Here is a 19,943-nt window from a genome sequence, read left to right on the forward strand (position 1 = left end):
TTTTTTACTGTGAGCACACTGGCACACATTAAAAATGAATTTCTCTTGTCTTTTTTCAAAAGAAAGTATATATATATACTTTCAAAAGAAAGTATATATATATATATATATCACTATCCATTTTGAATAGTGGAAAGAGGAAAATTGAGAGTTCACAAGGTTGATGCTTTGTGGAACAAAACCGTGACTGAATCTGGATGTTCTGCTTCAGATACTACGATACAAGGAAGTGAACTAAAAATAATATTTTTCTGCCATCGTCATCACTCTCTGCACCACCTTCCTGTCCAAAGCAGTATTGCTTCCTGCAATATGACAGGATGCTCTCGATCATCCCTCAGTATAAAGTGGTAAGGACAAGGGAAGGAAAATGTACTTTTCTCATGTAACACAGAAAATGCAGGTGCTAAAGACGCCCAAACCCAGTCAAAGGCTAGCAGAGGAATAAAATTAAATTTTAAAAAAAACACATCAAAAGAAATCTTCATAATCAAGCTATGTACAGAAATGTCACAACCTCCTTCCTTCAAAAACTAATCCCCCATGGTATGCACAGTTTTTATTATGGAGGGAAAGCTATGTAATTTGTGCTGGATAAGATAGGCATGTTGTTCTTTGATATTATATGTAAAAGAGGCAATTTAAATTAAAATTCTGTATTACTACATGCAAAGTTCAAGATAAATGAAAGGATTAGTTATAAGACTAATATAAGACAGTTGAACACATCAAAGGTAACTCATGTTGAGCAGAAAGCATTCTAACTGGTAGAATTGAATGAAAAATTAACAGTCCTCTCTCCATGAGGTTCGTTAACCTTTTAGAAGGAAAGTTATTACTGTTGGAATTTGTTCTTTTCACTGCAGTTGCAGGAAATATAATTTATATGCTCATTTATATAATTTTACTTGTGCGGTGCTTCTGGAAATCTGAGAGCTTATCTTGAAAATATAAGTAACTCATTCTTATTTATTTTTGCTCAGAACTGTTCTCTTTTAAGTAACTGTACGTAGGAAGCGGGTAGTTTAACGATGAAAAATGCTCACAAAACCCTGCACCTCGTTTAGAATAGGATAGAGCTGGAAGGGACCTTGGCGGTTTTCTAGTCCAGCCCTCTGCAGGAGAACCTATACCATCTCAGACAGGTGATGGTCCAGTCTCTTCTTGAAAATTTCCAGTAATGAAGCACCCACGATTTCTGGGGTAAGATGTTCCACTGGTTGATCGTCCTCATTCTCAGGAAGTTTCTCCTTAATTCCAGGTTGATTCTCTCTTTGATCCAGGTTGCTTCCCTCTTCTTTGTGGCAGCCCCTCAGATACTGGAACACTGCTATCATATCTCCCCTATTTCTTCCTTTTCTTTAGACTAGCCAAACCCAACTCCCGCAGCCATTCTTCATATGTTTTGGTCTCCACCCCTTTGATCACCTTAGTTGCTCTTCTCTGAACTTTTTTCAAACTCTCAACATCTTTTTTGTGATATGGTGGCCAAAATTGGCTGCAGTATTCAAGATATGGTCTTACTACAGGTTTAAAAGAAACTGGAATGGTTAGAAATGCTCATTTTTTATATGTCTATCCCATCTTTACCCTGAGGAATTCCAGAAGCCCTAATGGACAGGGAAACCATAGTTTCTTCTCATACAACTTCTGGAATTAGATTAAGATGAATGGGGAAAAAAAATGAGCATATAGGGATTCAGTGACTTCCATAAATTAAGCAGAAATAAAAACTGCTACTCTGCACAGCCTTATCAAACCACTGGTTCCATCAGCAATGTTGCCATTAATGACTGAGGATATTTTCAGGAACGTTTTTTTTTCTAATCCATCCGAAGATGTCAGTAGGAGCTGGGGCGAGGACAGGAGCTCATCCTGTCATGTGGTGCTAGGGCAGCGATGGTGAACCTTTTAGAGATTGAGTGCCCAAACTGCAACCCAAAACCCACTTATGTATCATCAGGTGCCGGGTGGATGTGGCCCATTGGGTGGGCGGGGCCCATTGGAGGGCATGGCTGAATTGGTAACAGCAGACTGGGTGGGACTAAAAAGTTCAATCAATCAATTCCAACTTTGCGAGATCTTTTTTTTTTCCTGCGAGAACTTGAAATTGATTGATTGATTAAACCTTTTTTTGCACATGGCGGAGGCCTAAAGCGAAAAGGTTTAATAAAACCCAGCTGAAGGCCTAGGACTGGGGCAACGGGATGCCTGCCCACAGAGAGGGCTCTGCGTGCCATCTGTGGCACACGTGCCATAGGTTCACCACCATAGTGCTAGGGTCTTGAACCTGGGCTGCCGGCTTTCCAGCCAATAAGCCCAGCATCTTAACCGCTGAGCCAGTGTACAGCTTCTGCCAACCTAGCATTTTGAAAGCATGCAAGTGTGAGTAGATGAATAGGTATCACTTCAGTGAGAAGGTAACAGTGCTCCGTGACATCATGCTAGCCACAGGACCATAGAAATATCTTTGGATAGTTGGAAAAGACCAGTAGAGTAAAATCCAGAGGGACTCCTTTACTTTTTTATCTGAAGATTTCAAGTCATTTGTATACAAAGCAGATGCTCTACCACAGAGCTATAATCTAAATCTGCAAGTAGCTTCTTTTTTCCAGTCACAGACTATAGGGGGACTTTTTCTTAACCCCAATTAACTACAAACCAACAGCTGGAGAGTACTTTGACATGGTTTTTATTATAGTGTGATTTCAGGGTGTTTTCTCACAGGAGAAGACAACCTTTGCAAGCAGCTTTTATCAAGTTGGTTACACACATCATCTTCCTGCATAAGTGACACTGTCTTCTGAAAACTCTAATAGGAACAAACAATGATTAGTGATTTGTTGATATAAAAAAGATGTTGAGACTCCAGAAAGAGTGCAGAGAAGAGCAATAAAGATGATCAGGGGACGGGAGGCTAAAACATATAAGGATCGGTTGCTGGAATTGGGTATGTCTAGTTTAATGAAGAGAAGGATGAGGGGGGACATGATAGCAGTATTCCAATATCTCAGGAGTTGCCAATAAAGAAAAGGGAGTCAATCTATTCTCCACAGCACCGGAAGGCAGGGCAAGAAGCAATGGATGGAAACTATATCAAAGAAAGAAGCAATCTAGAACTAAGGAGAAATTTCCTGACAGAACAATTAAGCAATGGAACAACCTTCCTCCAGAAGTTGTGAATACCAACAGTGGAAGTTTTTAAGAAGAGACCAGAAAACCATTAGTCTGAAATGGTATAGGGTTTCCTGCCTGAGCAGGTGGTTGGACTAGATGACCTCCAAGGTCACTTCAAACTTTGTTATTCTATTCTATTCTATTCTATTCTATTCTATTCTATTCTATTCTATTCTATTCTATTCTATTCTATTCTATTCTATTCTATTCCATTCCATTCCATTCTATTCCATTCTACTCTACTCTACTCTACTCTACTCTACTCTACTCTACTCTACTCTACTCTACTCTATTCTATGAAGGAACAAGCTTGCCTTTGATTAGAGTTATCACAATCTTGCTCTTTTCTCAACAAATCACACCAAGACAGCTTGTTTTTATTTCAGTCCATAAGCAATACGGTCATTAAACAAGTCATAAACTTTACAACAAATTTTACTGCAGTCACTAAGTGAATCATATAGTCATTAAATAAATCCACCTTCCCCTATTAATTTTTTCTGTGGGTTGGGAAGGTCATAAATTGCATTCATATGATCGCAAGACATTACAATCATTGTAAAAGTGAGCCAGTGCCAAGCACCTGAATTGAAATTATGTGATCGCAAGAGTGGTGCAACAGTTGTAATTTTTAAGAGAAGTCATAAGCCACTCTGTTCAAGATTGTAGGATTGTAAGTTATCAGCTTCCTATAGTGCTGCTTCAGAATTGGTCAGCATAGTTCAATGAATTATTAGGAGCTGTAAGGAAGTATGTGGTTGAAACACTGCCTCCTGACTCTAGTCTGCTTGACAGTTTAAAGGCGGTGTGTTTAAAAGGAGAAGGTTGTCCCAAAGGTGCTTTTTTTTTCCTAATAGGCAACTGGACTTTGGTTTCTTTTTCTTTGAAAACATTTCACTTCTCATTCAAGAAGCTTCTTCAGTTCTAGATAAATTCCCATTCCCATACACCACCAATCAATTAAAATTGAGGAAAGTTTTTGAATGAGAAGCAAAGAAAAAAGGTGGCGGTGGCTCAGTGGGTTAGGATGCTGAGCTTGTCGATCAGAAGGTCAGCAGTTTGGCGGGTCAAATCCCAAGTGCCGTGTAACAGAATGAGTGACTGTTACTCGTCCCAGCTTCTGCCAACCTAGCAGTTCGAACGCACGTAAAAATGCAAGTAGAAAAATAGGGACCACTACGGTGGGAAGGTAACAGCGTTCCGTGCGCCTTTGGCATCTAGTCATGCCAGCCACATGACCACGGAGACGTCCTTGGACAAGCGCTGGCTCTTCGGCTTTGAAACGGAGATGAGCACCGGCCCCTAGAGTTGGAAACAACTCGCACACATGTGCGGGGGAACCTTTACCTTTACTTTTACAAAGAAAAAAAAAGAAGTCCTGTTCCTTTTTGGAAAAAAAATAAAGCATCTTTGAGTTCTACTAGAGAGGAATATCAACATGAAACCAATAGCTGTTGAACATGAAAGGAGAAAATGGCAGACTTTCTGGTGCTGCCAGATAATATGACTCAGAAGAAGTTGCTCTACTCATCCCTTCCACTTCAGAAGCTGGAAATGAACCGTTCACTATCTTTTATACCTTTTACAACTTCTTCTCAGTCAAAAACAGGTAACTGGAACAACTCCCTGGAGGTTGCCTACCTCAAATCCACATTTGCCTATAACTTCAGAATCTGCTTCACTCCTCTCTGACTGAGAATATTCCCTCACCTGCCTATGATGTCATCTTGAGCTTCCCCCACTGATATACCTCTTTGTTTGACTATCAGCCATTTGAAAAACAACTCACTTAAAGAGCTACACATCCTAAAACATAATGCAATTCACACATACCATTTTAATTTTAAGGAAAACCAAATAAGTGAACTGACACAATATCAAGGATTTTAGGGGTCATTCTGGTCTACCCTGGGCTTCCTGATTTAAAGCCAAAACACAAATGACCAATGGTTCCCAACTTATGACTTGATTAAAACGTGAAATGTTTTTCAAGAAACTGCTCAGGTCAGATACATTTCTAAATATGCTCAAGAAAAAAAAAATTCCTTGATATAAAGAGATGCACTGGGAATAATCGTTTGAGGCAAGTTTTTGTTTTTTTCTTGGCTTTTACAGCTGTTCCATACAATTCTTATTGTTGCTTTTTGACTTTAGAATGGTTGTGAACAGATTACTTCCAAGTGCCATTTGACGGTTACTTCAGTGTTGATACTGTTTATTACCTTGAGCGATTTCAGCACAAAGATAAAATTAAAATGTTTGAAGAAACAAATAAACATAATTAAAATGCATTTGCTTTGAACCTCCAGCTTACTGTACAGAAAATAAAAGATTCTAGTTAGCTGTTCTACATTTAGCCCGTAATTTTCTTTGGAAGAGCCCCATTTTAAATGTATTACGGAAATATATTTTTAAACAGAACTATGTTAGCAGTGAGGAAACAGTGGAGAATGACATTAATTATGCTGCATTTTATTAATTAATTTATATGCCATTTTTAATTAGTGTCCTCAATTCCTCTGAGATCTCTGAATATCTAAATCAACAAGCTAATTGTACCATATAAACAACGGAATCCTAGAGTAGGCAAATTCATTTACTTTTCTCCAGGTTTCAGGATATAACTTTCAAACAAGAGTAAAGAATATTATCATCACAGAAGCACTATAGTTCCAGCTGGGAAGCGAAACAATATTTCCTCCAACAGACACAGTATGTGTGTTATTAATGTATTGTGTTGGTATTGGGGCAGGTTAAACATAGTGTCCTCAGTTTACAAAAGGGTCCAGTTGCAAAGCTGGTGGGACTGTTTCTCTACTTTGCCCCTTGCCTTTGAGTCATCATGACTGGTTTCTAATTAGGTTGTTTGCTTTGCCACAATATACATTTGCAGAGCCTGAGCTAATTCTCTGTGTACAGATTTCTCACACCACCACCATTTAAAACAATTCTGGCTTCACAAAAGGGTAATACTGAGGCCCACTGAGTCTTGCTGTAATCGCCACATGAAATAAAAATTACCTGTCAAAAGTATGGGCAAGGAGCAATTGTCCTAACCGTCCGCTTTATTATAGGTACTGCTGCGAGCACACAGGACAGGAAAGTGCCAGAGAGTAATTCTGAAAGTGATATCCTGCTTGTCAGGGCAATTTATAGGGAAGTACAAACCTGCCAATATTTTGGCCAAAGAGACCACTGCAGCATCCATAAAGGAGAGGGAAGCCAGAGAGAAATGGAATCAAGCAGACAAGGAATATCTCGAGAACGTTAAAATCCTTCAGGATGCTCAAACACCATTTCCATGCCTGCCTCTGCAAATTCAGGAAAAGAGAGGGACTCTTGAGCAGTTATCCAAATACAGTAACATGTTCCACATATTTTCAGTCAGACAAGGCACATAGATGCAGAATACAGAAATACTGCTTTGGGAATAGATCTTGTATATCTCTGTCAAAGTCATCCTGGTTATCTCTACAAGGGACATAGCTGGGATTGATGGATTGATTGATTATTTATTTATTTATTTATTTATTTATTTATTTATTTATTTATTTATTTATTTATTTATTTATTTGGACTTACATGCCGCCCTATCTCCCAAAGGACTCAGGGCGGCTAACAACAATAAAATACAAGTAAAATACAAATATTAAAATTAAAATTAAACTATATCTATAGCCCCAACTACAACCAATAAAACCTTAAAACCATATTAAAAAAAAGCCCTTATCATAGACCCACATATGTTCTGCATCTTCATTCAGAATTCAATGATTTGCCAGCAGTCAGGGTGGGATTCTGAAAGCAGAATTCCTAAGTTAGAAGTATGAAATTTATAGCACCATGACTGCTGTAGTTAGGCAGTAACCTGAAAGGAGGAAAGGTCATCTCTCACACTTGCCCTATCAAATTCTAGTCTTGTTAAACTGGCTGCTGAGGGAGAAAGGGAGGGTGGGGGATGCAGTGTGAGGAACAAATGAAAATGAATGGATACAAGGCATTCAGAACTACTCTGATATTCATTTCTTAACTAGAATTGAATGAAATGAATAAACCCATTTATTTCCATTTTTCATTTGTTGTGAAACAAATGCACTCTCCTAGAATCTAATCTCCTGTTCATGCTTCTTTCCTCAGGCTTAGATTGAGAGTCAACAAATAGCATGCAAAATACGGAAGAGCAGCCCACATGTGCACTAGCCGATGTGAAATGGAAATGCAAAACAATCTACCTGAATTTTCAATAATTATCTAGAAATGGGAGATGCCTGTAAATTCACCTATTTATCAGATCTTTTGGTAATCTTATATCTAACTTAGCCAGGGTTCGCAGATTGTACCAAATCTTAAGTTTTGCTTTGATTTTGATTTTGCATGTTGTCTAAAAGCTACCATTGTAGTTTGCAAATATTGTTTATGGTTATAATAATGAAAGAACCCAACAAATTGTGGTCTACTCAGTATCATAGCATCACAGTCTGGTTTGGAAGCATCACTGCTTCAGACAGGAAGGCAGTGCAGAGAGTGGTGACGATGGCTGAAAATTCCCTCCCTTCCATCTTGGACATAGCATATAAGCATTGCTTGAGCAGGGTCTGCAAGATTGTCTGGGACACTCACATCCTCTTCACAACCTGTTTTCTATGTTAACCTCTGGGAGGAGGCTTCATGGTATCCGAAGCACAACATCCAGATTCAGTCACAGCTTTGTTCCAGACAGTATTAACCTTGTGAACACTAAAGCTTCCTCCTTCCATTATGTATTCAAGATGGACAGTGATTAATATTTATATGTTACTTATATGTAAGGGTGTAGGTCTATACATATGTTGTATATAGTATGTTTAAATGTGTGTTATGTATGTGTACACTTTTAGAGCAAGCAACTAAATTTTATTTTTAATGTGAACCCACAGTAAAAAATGACAATAAAGGTTATCTATCTATCTCTTTATCTATCTCTTTATCTATCATCTATCTATCTATCTATCTATCTATCTATCTATCTATCTATCTATCTATCTATCTACCCATCCATCCATCCATCCATCCATCTATCTATCTATCTATCTATCTATCTATCTATCTATCTATCTATCTATCTATCTATCTATCTGTCTATCTATCTAAAGAAAAAAATAAATCAGGGCTCATAGGAATGCACAAATCCACCCAATAACTTAGAAGAATCGAGTTTTTAATTAATGCTTAAATAAAGTACAAATATGTGTGTGTGTATACACAAACACACACACGAAGAATTACCTAATATCAGTCCAGTCATCAACTTCTTGGATGGTTAGGCAAAGGGGGGGGGCAGAATGGAATAAAATGGTGGACCAACCACCATTATCCAGGCATGGGATACTTATTCATTTCCATTGTCTCCAACATTGGTGGACCCCAGACTAGTGCATTCCGTTTTTATAGCAAAATGGGCACAGTATTTCAGCATCTAATGGAACTCCTTCATTCTGCCTAGAAGCCCCCAGCTTCACCCTTTTGTCACAGGAGATCAGGTAAACCAGTCCCACTCTAGCCTTCAGGATAACATATCATAATATTTTTAAACTGTCTCTAACAATTTCCTACAACTCAATGGAGAAGCCGGCATGGATTTTAAATTGTTCTGAGGTGAGAACGGCAATGTACAACATTATGGTAAATACATATTAAAAAAATATTGTCAGCATAATTTTGCAACATGGAAAGATAAGGGGTTCCTCTCCTTCATTACATACAGGGGCCAATATCTTTGAATCATTGAAGATACACAATGGACTTATCCTTTCATCAGTCAAAATCACCTGCAGAGAGAGAGGATTGTCGCAAGCTGATGATCATTGGCAACAAACTATGGAAGATGCTGAAAGAAGAAGAATCTCCAGAGCAATGAGAGATTTGTCTTGCTAACAAATACTGAAATCAACAATCCAGGACATTTGTGGAACTAGTTCCAGAATGCAAAGTCTCAAGATTTTCCCCAAATTTTTCTTTCTTTATTCTTTATTGGCCAAGTGTAATTGGACACTCAAGGAATTTGTCTCCATGAGAATATCATTGTATGACATTATCAAGATTCCAAGAATTATATTCAATTTCTCAGAAGGGGAAGATGTCCCTCTTCAGCAGTTTTCAATACAGTCATGCTTTAGTCTCACTATAAGTAATGCACAAGGACAAACCATGGAGAATGTACTCTCTGGAATCTGGAGAAACTATTACTCCAGCATGGTTATCTGCATGTTGCTTTAAGCCAGGGGTCTTCAAAAGTGGCCCTTTTATGACTTATGGACTTCAACTCCCAGAATTCCTCAGCAAGGCATGCTGACTGAGGAATTCTGGGAGTTGAAGTCCACAAGTCATAAAAGGGCCACGTTTGAAAACCCCTGCTTTAAGCTGAGGAAAAAGAAGTCAAAACATTAATGTATTCCTAAATACATTATACGGATTACCTACGGCAATACATACCTACAATGTGTATTACCTACGGAAATACATAATACGGATTACCTACGGCAATACGGATTACCTACGGCAACACCTGCGGCCGGTGTCAACTTCCCTCCGTCCAGTGCGCTCCCACAGAGAGGGCCTCCTCAGGGTGCCTCCAATCAAAGAATGTCGATTGGTGGTCCCCAGGGGGAGAGCGTTCTCTGTGGGCGCACCAGACCTATGGAACCGCTTACCGGTCGAGCTCCGGATGGCCCCCGACCTTCGCTCCTTCCGGCGCGATCTCAAAACCTTCTTTTTTGAACAAGCTGGCCTGGTCTGACGGGATGGGGTTGGGTTTTTTATAATTAGTTTTAATTTTTAATATGTATCAATTACTACGGGCATAGTTGTTTAATCACTTTTTAATTTTTGTATCCTGTTTTTTATTATGTATTGCCCTGTTCACCGCACTGAGTCCTTCGGGAGAAGGGCGGTATACAAATTAAATTATTAAATTAAATTAAATTATTAAAGAATGGCAAAGCCACTACCAATGTTGCCATCAAAATGTCCTTTGTTAAACAAAAACCATCCATATTTGTCTTGCTATACAATCTTCTTTAATAAAATGATGTTTTCTTCTTTATTTTTTTAAAAAAACACAATAGCAATCCGCATGTGGTCATTCTATTTCTCTGTTTAGGTATGGAAATATCTCTGAAAAGATGACCCAACAGGTCCTGGGTTGTCATGTACGTCTTAAAAAATCATCCCAAACAGCTTTCATTATCAAATAATAAGAATTCAGATTTCTGCTTGCTCCACCAACATATTGCATTTTCTTAATTTGGTGATTTAACAAATGTCGGCATGATCCACTTAGTGGTGGAACATATCCTTTTGAGGTGTATGCATTCTGGAACATTATGTTTCTAGTCTAATTACAAAATTCACAGGAAATTCTGATATTACTGTGGGCATTAAAGTCTTGGCTTAATAGAAATGGCCTTTCTATTTATTTTTCAGAGCATGTGAGTCAATAATTAAAGCCTGGAGCTTGCCTACTTCTCTTTGCTCAAGAAATAAGTAAAGGAAAACTCATTTTTCAGGAAAGCTACATGGTGAGATGGAGGTTTTAACAATCAGGCTGGAAAGAGCCGGGCATAGTGGACCTGTTTTTCAGCTTCTAATTCTTATTTCTCTTGAAGAAAGGTCAACCCTGAGAAGCAACATGCCAATTATTTAATGAAGCCAACATTCTATTTTTCTCCTATGGACAAAAAAGATTATTCTTTAAAAAAGTATATAGTTTTTTTTTCTATGGACAGAAAAGTTATTCTTTTATGAAACAGCAAAAAATTAGAAATGATTTTTTTTCTATTACCACAATTGAATCAACATTTAATGTTTGGATTCCTGAACAATCATATCTCTTTCCCTTGCCTGCAATTCAGGTAAAGAGGAAACTACCCATTACCAATGTTACATTTTTTGATCTCTGCAGCTGCTCTCTAGAATTTCAGAGATGATTGGTTGGAGTCCCTATCATTTGAATTGGGCTGTAGGGATAGGTTAGAACAGGGGTCTTCAAACTTGGCCCTTTTATGAGTTGTGGACTTCAACTCAGTTGATGTCGACAAGTCATAAAAGGGCTAAGTTTGAAGAACCCTGGGTAGAATCATTGCTAGCATATGAACTGCTTAGTTTCCTAGCAAAGGCTGCTCATCAACGTCTAGACCCCATCTTAGAGGTTTTAGAGCTGTGATTGTACTCTGCCTCAATTTTCGTTTCTTGGGGGGGAGGTTCAGTGTAGTTTATGAGTCCCTGGCCCCCACATTCCTGACACACAGTACATGCTTGATCTGGGTATCCTTTTTGGAAAGAAGTGTCATGAGCTGAAAATGGAGAACATCAATATCTATCCTTTGCCATGGTCAAATCATTTCCCCATCAACCTGTGCCTTAAAGCTACCCTTGACCTCCACTTGGGTTGATCCACTGCAGATGCATGAAGGGTTCTGCAGGCACTTGATGGCTTCCCCAATGATTTGGCAAGCAGTTCTATCTCATGCCTGATAGTTCTCTGAAACTAAATTAAGAGAAATTAAGTGCTTGAAATCATATAAAACAACAGCAGCAAGAAATCAGAAATAGTTCACTGAACATTGAGAAAAACTCATATTTTTAACTTACTATACCTAAACTCTACCTGCTAGAAGTCCAGAACTAGAGGTCTTTTAGTGCCAGAAGGGTAGAGAATGTTTGCAGGCATATATAATAATAATTAATAATTAATGATGATGATGATGATGATGATGATGATGATGATGATGATGATGTTTGCTCAGGTAGGAAACCCTATACCATTTCAAAAAAATGGCTGTCCAGTCTCTTCTTAAAATTTCCAGTGTTGGAGCATTCACAGCTTCTGGAGGCAGGTTGTTCCACTGGTTAAGTGTTCTGTCAGGAAGTGTTGAAAAAATTGTAGCTAATGTTGTAAATGAGGCTTAATCTTGAGTTTATGGATATTACCTGCGATTCACTTAAGTAAGGATAGAAGGTTCTTTGAAGGATTAGTTCGGCTACCTCCAAATTGGATCCATACTCCTTCTAATTTCTACGGCCAGTCAAACAGGTTGTAAATAGTAGAGGAATTGTGGAAATTATCAGTGCTTCCTTGAGAGAGAGATGCAGGCTTTTGCTGTAGTGGCCCCACACTAAGGACACTTATTGTCTTCAGATGTATGTACAGCCCCCTCCATCAAGCTTTTTGAAAAGGAGCCAAAATGGCCCTATTCCACAGAGCCTGTAACTCTAATTGATGGCTAAAAGTGTCCTGGGGTAGAATTTGAAGTTCATCTATGGGTTTTTTTAAACTATATTTTAATCTGCTCAGTAACTTTTGATTGGTTCAGACTATACAAAGTCCAACTAGCTAAATTTAGCTAATTAAAATGTCCCTGTAGATCAGGGGTGTCAAACTTGCAACATCACGTGACGTGTTGCGATGTATTGCGACTTTTTTCCCATTGCCAGCAATGGGGTGGGTGCGGTTTCGCTATGATGCATCCGGCCTGTGGGCTGGCAGATTGCTACTCCTGTGGTAGATCATAACAGTAGATCGTTTCTTCTATCAGGATTGAAGCTGTTCACATGAGCCTTTGGAATGTCATTCTCAAGAAGGAGAAAGCCAGGAATCACTAATCAAACACAGGCACCACCTTAGCAGCTGGAAAAGTCCAAGGAGGATGACATAAGTCCTCTTAGCCTATGCACTAGGTAAGTAGAGGGAAGAGCACAATAGCAAAGGTCTATTAGGTTCCTTGCCAAGCAAAGAAGCAAACCTAATTAGTAACAGCTAACTGAAGCCTTTTTTAAGAAATAGCTCTGTTCTCTGTTGAAAAGATCACCTACCGGTTAACCTCTAGTTTATGAATGTCTTTTGTGTGGATTCTGTTCTAGAACCTCTGACTCTTGGACTGGCTGATAACCTTAACCCAGCTTTCTGAAACTTGGACCTCCTTTGGATGACTCTTCTGCAAGCTTCTGGAAACAAACTATACAGGCAAGCCTTTGCTTTGTTGACATTTCTTGCTTTATTGTTAACATTGCAGCCTTGAAGGAAAACTGATCATCTCCCAATAAACTGTGTTTCTTCCTGCCGAGAGGAACCCCCAGCCCCTCCTTCACAGATCAGGCAGCCTTCCTGCCCCTGAAGCCCCCTACCAGGGCCTTCAGCCGCACAGAGAGAGACAGCTCCAGTCGCTGCCCCTCCAGAAGCCCCAACCGCCACTGACGAGATGAGGGCCCGGGCAGTCACCAGGACAGCCAATCCACAGACTGGTGTGCATATCGATCACCCAGTCTGGGCCCCCTGCAGCAATGGGGAATATGGCAGCCCCTGAAGGTGGGAGGTCAGCAATCTCTGAGCTTGAGGCAGCTAATAGAGGCCTTGCAACAACTTGGGGTGATGTGGAGGCCAGGAGAGCAGCAACCGGTGGGACGACGGCTGCAACAAGGGGGTTGGTCACCACCCCTGCACATCACCGCCTGCAGACAATGGGGAAAGAGAAACAACCCCCTCCAAGGCTGCAGGGGGGCCTACAGCAATTGCTGGTGCCACAGCTCCCTGCAGACCAGCAGCAGGGGGGCAGCAACAACCCCCACACATTCAGCAACCATTGAGGGGCCTACAGCAACTTAAGCTGCCACAACTTCCTGCTGATCAACAGCAAGGGGGACGGCAACAGCCCCACTCAGGCAGCAACCTTTGGGAGACCTATGGCAACTTGGGATGCCACAGCTGCCGGTACCGCAGCAACAGTAGGGGGGTGGCAACAGCCCCCAAACATGCAACCACTGGGAATGTGACAGCAGCCAGGGTGGGGCCAGCAGCAACTGGTAGTGCAACAGCCACAGTGGGGGGCCCAGCAGCCATTGATTGCTTTACCATCTTGTTAGCAGATTCCGCGGCCCCATCTGTAGATGGGTGAAAAGCAGATGATAGACCTTGAAATGATCCAAATAATTTAAGAAACCTTGTCCAAAACTTAGCTGTGAACTGCACCCCCCTGTCCGAAATTATTCAGCCAGTAGATATGTTTCAAGAACAGTTTAGTCAGTCATTGGGCAGACGGGAGTCCTTTGCAGGCAATGAAGTGAGCCTGCTTTGAAAACAGGTCTATCACAGTCCAGATGATGGTATTTCCTCTACTTTCAGGTAGGTCTACTAGAAAGTCCATAGCAATTTCTTCCCATGGTTGAGAAGGGTCTGCCACCAGCTGCTGTAACCTAGGAGGTTTCCCTGGAATTATTTTCATGGTGACACATACAGTACAACCTCTATGCCTATGCGACTGAAACAGTTAGCAGGATAGTTGCAGTGCAAAGATTGGAATATCCGAATCCAGGGCTAGATTTTGGCCATTAACCAGCTGTGTAAGAGGTCTAAGGTATTATTAGCCCATCTGTCCTGTAACAATTTGACATGCAAGGAGTCTATCCTCTCTGATCTTTACAACAAACCAATAAAATGAATAAACCGAGATGGAAAGGGACATATTTGATTCATTAAAGGAGTAAAGATTCCATTGTACCTGTCTTTCCTTTGGCCATATGGTCAGTGCAGATGTCAGACCTACCATACCTGATGATGAGAGTTATGCAACCTTCCCTAACAAAATAGGAAGGTGTGCAGAAAGGTTTCCCGTTCAATAGTTATTCTAAGGAATGCAATAATTATGTTGCATTGTTTTGCTTTGTTTTTGCTGTCAGTGATGTCTTGAATGACTCATCTGAGTTTTATGTTGGATTTGTGGCTCCCTATTTTTCCTAAGAGGGATGCAGTGGCTAGTGGGTTAGGATGCTGAGCTTGTCGATCAGAAGATCAGCAGTTTGGCGGGTCGAATCCCGAGTGCCACGTAGCAGAGTGAGCGCCTGTTACTCGTCCCAGCTTCTGCCAACCTAGCAGTTTGAAAGCACGTAAAAATGCAATAGAAAAATAGGGACCACTACGGTGGGAAGGTAACAGCGTTCCGTGCGCCTTTGGCGTCTAGTCATGCCGGCCACATGACCACGGAGACGTCCTCGGACAAACGCTGGCTCTTCGGCTATGAAACGGAGATGAGCAACGGCCCCTAAAGTTGGAAATGACTAGCACGCATGTGCAGGGGAACCTTTACCTTTACCTTTACATTTTTCCTAACTCTAGAGTTCACCATAGTTAGGAAAGTGCCTAACTTACTTTTTTTCAAGCTATAGTATCAAGATACTGTTGCTCTTATTATCCAGGTCTGTGGTGAAGCTTGTTGTTGAGAAAGCAATGGGGCAATCCTTTGAAGATAAAAAAATTCAGTTTTAACTAGAGAGACTATTTCTGAAACACTAATGTTGGCTGAGAAATATTTCTGGAATTTTGATTCTGTTTTTACCAACTTTGTTGCTTCCCAGGGAAAATGTAAAATGGAGAAATGTTTCATTTTCAGGTTAGGAAACTTCCAAACGCAATGTCAAGACTGAGTATATTTTAATGCTCAATTTATAAATCTTAGCAACAGAGTCTGTGGTGAAAATGCTGACACAATATTATAAGATCGCTAATACAAGTCCATAATTATATTTCCTGATTGCACACTGGTATTAAAAAAGATAAGAAGAGACTGCAATAGTATAATAATAGAATTCTATAGAAAGGCTCATAAAGAAGTATTATCTTTAAAGCTACAATCCAAAGGATGTCATGGAATCAATTCATATAATGTGCCAGCTTAATAAAATCTACATAGAAAATTTATGAATGCAATTCTATTCGTCTTTATCACAAATTATTAATGGTCAATTTAATGAATATCTACAGATGGGAGAGCTTTGGTTTCTGTACAATATTTTTATCATCTTCAGCCACTTACTCGGCCTCGATAAGATATCATTTACATTAGCGTTCAGCTATTTGAGAGTGTGATTAATTTAGTTCCGTCTTTGCCCTTAATGATAGATTTCTTTAGAAATTCCTAGGACAACACCAGTACTGTGTTCCATCGTGGTTCAATTTCCCTGAGGGCAGAAACTGGGATGGCTGAACAGGGTGCTCAGTTTTTGTCGTGAAGGCACTGTAATTTAATTTAATTTAATTTTAATTTTAATTCCATTTATATCCCGCCCTTCTCCGAAGACTCAGGGCGGCTTACAAGCTTAGCAGTAGCCTTCATTCTATGTATATGCCTGCTTGTTAGGGCTTTCACACACACACACCAGCGGCATTATTACAAAGTCAGCTTATTGCCCCCAACAATCTGGGTCCTCATTTTACCTACCTCGGAAGGATGGAAGGCTGAGTCAACCTTGAGCCTGGTGGGATGCGAACCTGCACTAGTTGCAGGCAGCTGGTGTTACTTAAGGAGGCATTAGCCCACTGCTCCACCAAGGCTCTTTTACTGTAGATATTATAGTCCTCCCAATGTTTCTAGAAAGTTTGTCTCTCCATGAAAGACCTTTTTTTTTAATCTTAAACCCAAAGGTTAAGCTATTACCTTGACCAGGGGAGCTTTTGCCCAGGTTCGCCTGGTGCGCCAGTTGCGACCCTACCTGGACCAAGATGCCCTACGCACAGTCACTCATGCGCTCGTGACCTCCCGTTTAGACTACTGCAATGCTCTCTACATGGGGCTGCCCTTGAGGACCACTCGGAGGCTTCAACTGGTGCAGAATGCGGCCGCACGAGTTGTGATGGGGGTTTCCCGATACTCCCATGTAACACCTCTACTCCGTGAGCTGCATTGGCTTCCGGTTGCCCTCCGGGTGAGATTCAAGGTGCTGGTAATGACCTATAAAGCCCTAAATGGCTTGGGTCCGGGATATTTGAGGGAACACCTGCTGCCAGCATTAAGCTCCCTTCGTCCAGTGCGCTTGCAGAGAGAGGGTCTTCTCAGGGTGCCACCGGTAAAAGATTGCCGGCGGATAACACCCAGGGGAGGGCCTTTTCTGTGGGTGCGCCTACCATCTGAAACCAGCTTCCCATGGAGCTCAGGACTGCCCCTGACCTACGCTCATTGCGCTGGGACCTGAAGACTTGGCTCTTTGAGCTCTCTGACCCAGGCTGAGAATTTTAACTGGGTTTTATTTTCAGGGATAATTTAATCTTTTATTTGTCTTTTAACTTTGTATTTCGTATTGGTATGATTTTAAAATGCCCTGTAAACCGCCCTGAGTCCTTCGGGAAAGGGCGGTATATAAATCTAATAAAATCTAAAATCTAAATCTAAATCTATTATCTTTCGCAATAATCTTCCATGGGATTTCAGGCATCCACCTAAGATTTATATATGACTACATTAAAAAATTTCCTTCTTACCCCTAGATGTGGTATGCGCCTACCTCAATCTTGGATCCTCTACCAGAGGTCTGGGAAGATTCTGTGCAGTATTTTAGCTGTTGTTAGCACTGCATTTTTCTGCACAGAATATCTGTTAGAAACACTCTCCAACTTAGGAGTCACAGCCCTAAGTGCTTCTACCACCACAGGTCCACTTTGGCATTTTCTTTCCACATCTTCCTTCTTCAAGCCTCTTTCAAGCTTCACATACTCCTTCTTCCTGATGTTGCTGTCACTTGGCACAACTACATCTATCACCACCACTGTCTTCTAGTTCTTATCTATTGACATAGGCTTTGGCTGGTTTTAGACTCTTGCACAAATTAAAAAAAAAATAAGAAGCTGCCCTGGAGTGTTACTGCAATGGGATAGAAAAGTCCTCAAAAGCACAAGACGGCAATTAAAGATTAATGTCTTTAATCTTGATGGTTGGATGCTGTAGTCATTGGTGAAATGCATGAAGTTGGCAACCATTCACCATAGTTATGGTATTATGTTATGGTGCTGATAGCTACAGGTGGATTCTTGCAAGCCAGTAAGCTAAATGTACGTGTGCACATACACATATACATGGACATGGACACACCTGTTGAAATGGTTACCATCAAATTTCTGGGTGTTCAGTTAACGAGTAGGCTGCCTTGGTCACTCAACAGTGAGATACTGGTGAAGCGGGCACAAGCAGTGCCTACATTTTCTGTGTCGCATGAGAAAAGCACATCTTCCTTCTCCTGTCCTGACCACTTTCTATGGAGGGGGGACAATTGAGAGCATCCTGTCATAGAGCATCACAGTCTGGTTTGGAAGCGTCACTGCTTCAGACAGGAAAGCGGTGCAGAGAGTGGTGAGGAGGGCTGAAAAGATTATTGGCAGTTCCCTCCCTCCCATCCAGCACATAGCACAGAAGTGTTGCTTGAACAGGGTCCGCAAGTTTGTCTGGGACACTCACATCCTCTTCACAACCTGTTTTCTTTGTTACCTTCTGGGAGGAGGCTTTGTGGTATCCGAAGCACAACATCCATATTCAGTCACAGCTTTGTTCCAATACAATATCAACCTCGTGAACTCTCAAGTTTCCTCCTTCTGCTATGTATTTCAAGGTGGAAGTGATTAATATTTATATGTTACTTATATGTAAGGGTGTAGGTATATACATATGTTGTATATAGCATATTTATATGTGTGTTATGTATGTGTATACTTTTGAGAGCAAGCAACAGAATTTCATTTTTAATATATGCCAGTGTTCCCACAGTAAAAAATTACAATAAAGGTTATCTTATCTTACCTTACACACACACACACACACACACACACACAGAGAGAGAGAGAGAGAGAGAGAGAGAGAGAGAGAGAGAGAGAGAGAGAGAGAGAGAGAGAGAGAGAGAGAGAGAGAGCATGCACATTATGAGTATATGTGATACATAAGCCCAGCTTGTGTCAGGCTCATTCTGAGATGATAATGACCAAGATGTAGTCAATGGAATGGCCAGCCTGCCAGAACCGACTGGATTTTTTTCTCATCCCATAGAAATTCTACTTGCTAAATTATTGAGAACAAAGGCCATGTTCAGCACATTCACTGAAACAGACATTTCAGACATACTTCTTGCTATTTTTGTTCCAGTAGATCATGTAGTTGTTAGAACTGAAGACAGTGGGTTGGTTGGGAGAATGTAGAAAAGGGGCAAAGCACCAAAAGAGAAAATGCAGCTGGACTTGATCTATAGAGTGTTGGGAGAAATCATTTCCCATTTCAACTGTGTCTACGGGACAATGTCTCAACATGCCACCATGTAGAATAATTAGGTTATTTTATTGATCCAAAGAGATAAAGCTATAAATCTGAACAGTGTGTATGCATTTCTGCATTACCACCCAGCATGAACCGAAAATAAACCTCTGGACCCCCCCTCAAGACTTCAGAGATGCTCTTGTAACTGTAATGACTAAAAAAAAGCCCTATTTCTATTCCAAAGATACGTTATGAATATAAGTTCAATCATCATTCATTAAAATTCATTTTGGGCTGGTTCAATCTACCTCGATTTTCTCCATCTCATCAAGCAAGATAACATATGCATAAGCTACTCAGAAAAGGCACTGAAGCAGCCTGAGAACGGAATCAACAAAATCAAATTACCAGAGAAGGGCATTTATATTAATACTGCTGATTTTCCGCAAATCCACCTTTGCCCTAACAAACAACATTCACTGTAATATTAGACATTTGCTCCTTAAAACTTATGATACAAACACACACACACACACACACACACACACACACAGAGACAGAGAGAGAGAGAGAGAGAGAGAGAGAGAGAGAGAGACAGAGAGAGAGAGAGAGAGAGAGAGAGACAGAGAGAGACAGAGAGAGAGATGTATAAGTATAAAGGAGACTTCTCAACATGTTTTGGTAACAAATTTAATTTTTAAAGGACTGATTACTATTGAGATGCCA

General features: G+C 40.5%; 1 protein-coding gene across 1 annotated transcript in view; it reads right to left on the reverse strand.

The window, feature by feature from the left end:
- The window catches only part of FHIT (fragile histidine triad diadenosine triphosphatase), a 985,611-nt gene that overhangs the window by 819,967 nt on the left and 145,701 nt on the right, over positions 1 to 19,943 (reverse strand). The gene's annotated exons all lie outside the window — the stretch shown is intronic.

Source organism: Vipera ursinii (assembly GCF_947247035.1).
Source record: "Vipera ursinii genome assembly, chromosome: 2".
Taxonomy (NCBI): Eukaryota; Metazoa; Chordata; class Lepidosauria; order Squamata; family Viperidae; genus Vipera; species Vipera ursinii.